Here is a 5,540-nt window from a genome sequence, read left to right on the forward strand (position 1 = left end):
CCCCGGGTGCGCACCTCGCCTGCACCTTGGCCGGGGTGGGCACCTTGGCTGGGTTTGCCCAGGGTGCGCTCCGAAGCGGGGTTACTGGAGCGCCCCCTCTTTTTTTGTCAGAGCGTTTGGTGGGGTTTCTCGCATTGGCTCTTCCCAGGCCCGGTTGTTGGGTGCGCTCCCACCCTGGCGCGCGCGAAGTTGGAAGTTGGATTAATTGCCCGGGCGCGCACCTTCGCCAGGGTGGGCACCTTGGTGCGCACACCTTGGCTGGGCTGCGCACCAGGGCGGGCTCAAGATGGCACCAGCATTCCCTTTTTCTCACTATCTTTCAAAACGGAAATTTTAAAATCTCGTTTTTTTTTTGCCTTTTATGGAAATTAGTGAAGGCATCGCATCAAAGGTGCGCACCTCGCTGCCCACCTTGGTGTGCTCCGAGGTGCCCACCACGGTGCGCAACGCCGGTGCGAACCCGGGAGCGCCCCGATGTGTGCTCCAAGGTGCGGCGTGCACGAAGTCGGACCCCGGTTTGCCCCGGGTGCGCACCTCGCGTGCACCTTGGTGCGCACACCTTGGCTGGGTTGCGCGGCCTGGTGGGCACCATGGTGCGCACCAAGGAGCGCTCCGAAGTGTGCTCCAAGGTGCGGCGTGCACGAAGTCGGAGCCCGGTTTGCCCCGGGTACGCACCTCGCGTGCACCTTCGCCGGGGTGGGCACCTCGGCTGGGTTGCGCGCCCTGGTGCGCACCAAGGAGCGCTCCGAAGTGTGCTCCAAGGTGCGGCGTGCACGAAGTCGGAGCCCGGTTTGCCCCGGGTGCGCACCTCGCGTGCACCTTCGGCGGGGTTGCGCGCCCTGGTGGGCACCATGGTGCGCACCAAGGAGCGCTCCGAAGTGTGCTCCAAGGTGCGGCGTGCACGAAGTCGGAGCCCGGTTTGCCCCGGGTGCGCACCTCGCGTGCACCTTCGGCGGGGTTGCGCGCCCTGGTGGGCACCATGGTGCGCACCAAGGAGCGCTCCGAAGTGTGCTCCAAGGTGCGGCGTGCACGAAGTCGGAGCCCGGTTTGCCCCGGGTGCGCACCTCGCGTGCACCTTCGCCGCGGTGGGCACCATGGCGTGCACGAAGTCGGAGCCCGGTTTGCCCCGGGTGCGCACCTCGCGTGCACCTTCGCCGGGGTGGGCACCTCGGCTGGGTTGCGCGCCCTGGTGCGCACCAAGGAGCGCTCCGAAGTGTGCTCCAAGGTGCGGCGTGCACGAAGTCGGAGCCCGGTTTGCCCCGGGTGCGCACCTCGCGTGCACCTTCGCCAGGGTGGGCACCTCGGTGCGCACACCTTCTCAATGTTTTCTTGCCTTTTCTGGAAATTGGTGAAGGCAGCGCATCAAAGGTGCGCACCTCGGTGTGCTCCGAGGTGCGAACCCGAGAGCGCTCCGAGGTGCCCACGAAGTCGAAAGTCGGGTTAATTGCATTGTTTTCCCCGGGTGCGCTCCGAGGTGCGCAACATCGGCGCGCACCAAGGAGGGCTCCGAAGTGTGCTCCAAGGTGCGCACGATGGCGTGCACCTCTGGTGCGCACGATTCGGAGCTCGGTTTGACCGGGGTGCGCACACCTTGGCTGGGTTGCGCACCTTTTGTGCGCTCCAAGGTGCGCACGAAGTCGGAGCTCGGTTTGCCCCGGGTGCGCACCTTCGCCAGGGTGCGCACCTTGATGCGCACGCCTTGGCTGGGCTGCGCACCTTGGTGGGCGCCATGGTGCGCACCTTTCGTGCGCTCCAAGGTGCGCACGAAGTCGGAGCTCGGTTTGCCCCGGGTGCGCACCTTGGTGGGCGCCATGGTGCACTCCGAGGTGCCCAAGATTGGTGCGCACCAAGGAGCGCTCCGAAGTGCGCTCCAAGGTGCGCGCGAAGTCGAAAGTTGGGTTAATTGTCCGGTTTGCCTCGGGTGCGCACCTTGCGTGCACCTTCGCCAGGGTGGGCGCCTTGGTGCGCACACCTTGGCTGGGCTGCGCACACCTTGGCACCCGCGTTTCCTTCATTTTAAATTTTTTTTTTTTACAATCTCTCAAGTGGGAAATTCTATAATCTCAACTTTTTTTGCCTTTTCAGGAAACTTTTGAATGGAGCGCATCATTGGTGCGCTCCGAAGTGTGCTCCAAAGCTCTCTCCAGCTGCGTGCACCTGCCCCGGCCGCGCACCCGGCCCCGCCCAGCTTCGCTCACCTGTCCCGGGCGTCTGGTGCGGAACCTTAGAGTAAGAAACATCACCGTGCACCTTGGCCAACGTGCGCGACTCGACCGAGCGCGCACTGGCCGAGGTGCACACCGATTTCACCTGGGTGCGCGCGCAGCACCTCGGGCGCACCGGGGTGCGCGCACAACGCCCGGGTTGCACCGTGGCCTGTGTGCTCGGGGCGCCTCGGGTGCGCGCTCGGTGTCGCCCCCGCGCGCGCGGTAGTGCGGGCAGCGCACCCCGGCCCGGCCCGGCCCCGACGAGAACGCAAACGGGCAAAAGGTTTATTCAAATAGCATTGCGACGCCCGACGAAAAACTAAAAAAGGGTGCAACACCGGGACTTCCCGAGAGGTCACCCATCCCAGTACTACTCCGGCCCAAGCGCGCTTAACTGCGGAGTTCTGATGGGATCCGGTGCACTAATGCTGGTATGATCGCACCCGTTATGAGCTTGTCGCAGTGTGTACTTAGCAAACCGCGACCCACGTGCGAATCCACCCCGGCCACCCACCCCCGTCGAGGTGCACACCCTCCCTCGCGAAGTGCGCCCCGTTCGCCAAGTGTGAGCCCTGCCCGGGTGCGCGCACCTTGCTAGGGCGTCGGGTGTGCACCCGGCCCGGCCTACGTGCGTGCACCTGGAGGGGGCGTCGTGTGCGTGCAGTGTCCCGTCTGCAACGCGGTGCCCACACACCACCTCGGGCGCAACGACCTGCGCTCACATGTGGGCCGAGTGCACCTTGGTGCATGTTCGGGGCGCCTCGGGTGCACGCTCGATCTTGCCCCGGTGCACCAAGGCGCTCGGTTTGCCCCGGGTGCGCACTTGGTGCAAGGTGGGCACCCAAAATAGGGATCAAGCACCAAAACACAAGTTTCGGGATGCAAAATGGGACCCAAGGACCACAAATGCGTTCCAAGACCCATGATGGGTCCACGAGAACAAAAATGTGTTCCGAGACTTAATAAACAAATATTGGGTTTTAGGAGAAGAAACATGCTCTGATGCCCAAAACGAGAATCGACCCCGAAAAGGCCACAGGCCAAAAGTGGGATGCGAGACAAAAAAAAATGGGACCCGAGGACCAAAATTGGGTTCCCAGGTCGAAGACAGGGCAACCGGACAAGAAACGACCTCTAAGGCTCGAAATGAGTCCCGACGACTAAAACTTGACAAGAAGCACCCATCAGGCACCCAACTCGACACCCATGGGATGCCGACCCACCCGGGCTTCCACCTAGCACACCTTGGCACCCACCCACCCTCGCACCCAACCTCGCACCCAACTTAGCACCTTTGAACCCACATTGGCACTCACCCTGACCCTGGCACCTTGGAACCCACATTGGCACTCACCTTGACCCTGGCACCCACCTTTGCACTCACCTTGGGACCCACCCTGGCTCCCACCTCGGCACCCACCCAGACACCCACCTTGGTTCCTTGGCACCCACCTTGGATCCTTGGCACCCACCCCGACACCCACCTTGGCACGCAACTTGGCTACTTGCCACCCACCTTGGCTCCTTGACGCCCACCCCGACAACCACCCCGTGACCTACCCTGGCTAGGGTTGGTGCACACCCACCCTGGTGCCCACCTTGGCACCCACCCTATGACCCACCTTGGCACGCACCTTAGTACCCACCCCGTTACCCACCCTAGGACCCACCCCGTGACCCACCTTGGCCAGGGTGGGTGCACCCACCCTGGTGCCCACCTTGGCACCCACCCATCCTAGCACCCAGCCTGTGACCGGGCTTGGAACCCAACCTTGCACCCGCACCCGTCTTGGCCAGTGTGGGTGCGCACCCATCCTGGCACCCACGTTGTGACACACCCTTTAACCCACGCACCCTAGCACCCACGTTGGCACCCACCTTGGAACCCAACCTAGCAACTTGGCACCCACCCCGTGACCCACCTTGGCATCCACCATAGCAGTCGCCGACTTGGCACCCACCTCGGCACCCACCTTGACACTTGTGGACCCACCTTGCCACTCACCCTAGCATCGACCCATCCTAGCACCCACCCTGGCACCTTTGCACCCTAGCACTCACCCATCCTAGCACCTAACCTGTGACCCACCTTGACACTCACCCTCGCACCCACCTTGGAACCCAACCTAGCACCCACCCACCCTGACACCAACCCTAGCACCTACCCACCCTTGCACCCACCCTGTGACCCATCTTGGCACCCACCCATCCTACCACTCAACCTATCACCCACCTTCTCACCCACCTTGGCATCCACCTTAGCACCCACCCACACTGGCACCTTGGCACCCACCTCGGGCAAGGTGGGTGCACACCCACCCTGGCACCCAATTTAGAACCCACCGAGCATGTTACCCACCTTGGCACCCACATTGCAGCCCACCCTAGTACCCACCCTATGACCCACATTGGCATCCACACCCTAGCACCCAGGCACCTCGACACCCACCTTGACACCCACCCTAGCACTGAACCTGTGACCCACCTTGGAACTCACCCTAGAACCCACCCACCCTGTGAACCACCTTGGCATCCACCTTAGCACCCACCCACCTTGGCACCCACTCTAGCACTCACCCATCCTAACACCCAACTTGTTACCCACCTTGGCACCCGCCCTCGCGTCCACCTTGAAACCCACCCTAGCACCCACCCACGCAGGAGCCCACCTTGGCACCCAACCTAACACCCACGCATCCTGGCACCCAACTTGTGACCCACCTTGGAACCCACCCTAGTACCCACCTTTGAACCCACTATATCACCAACCCACCTTGGCACCCACCCTATGACCCTCTTTGGAATCCACCCTAGCACGCACCCACCCTGGCACCCACCATGGAGCGCACCCTAGCACCCACCCACCTCGGCACGCACCTCAACACCCACCTTGGTGTGCGCACTGCGCCAACCTCTCAAAGACCCTATGTGGTGCGCTCCAAAGTGTACACCTTTGGTGCGCTCCAAGGTGCGCACCTTTGGTGCACACCGAGGTGCACACCAAAGTGTGCACCGAGGTGAGCACCAAAGTGCACTCCAGGGTGCACACCAAGGCGTGCACCTTTGGTGCGGTCAATGCAAACGAATTCGGAAGTTGGGGTCGATGTCCTAATCGCTGCTGCAGACTACACGTATGAGAATCGGACAAATAGCTTTATATAGGGGAGGTGTTGCGTTTGATGGGTCGACTCCCCTGGTTGTGTGCACTGCACCAACTTCAAAGACCCTGTCTTGTTTAAGAAGTCAAAAGTTGGGGTGGATGTCCTAATCATTGCTGCAGTCTACGCATGTATGAGAATCAGACAAATAGCTTATATAGGGGAGGTGTTGCAT

The 5,540-nt window shown here is 62.2% G+C and overlaps 1 non-coding gene across 1 annotated transcript; it reads right to left on the minus strand.

The window, feature by feature from the left end:
- Window positions 1-2,533: 2,533 nt before the first annotated feature.
- Window positions 2,534-2,652, minus strand: LOC131867838 (5S ribosomal RNA). The gene has a single exon (XR_009366370.1). It is a non-coding gene; the product is annotated as a 5S ribosomal RNA (ribosomal RNA).
- Between the last annotated feature and the right edge of the window lie 2,888 nt (window positions 2,653-5,540).

The sequence above is a fragment of the Cryptomeria japonica genome, unplaced genomic scaffold, assembly GCF_030272615.1.
Source record: "Cryptomeria japonica unplaced genomic scaffold, Sugi_1.0 HiC_scaffold_185, whole genome shotgun sequence".
In the NCBI taxonomy this organism is placed as follows: domain Eukaryota; kingdom Viridiplantae; phylum Streptophyta; class Pinopsida; order Cupressales; family Cupressaceae; genus Cryptomeria; species Cryptomeria japonica.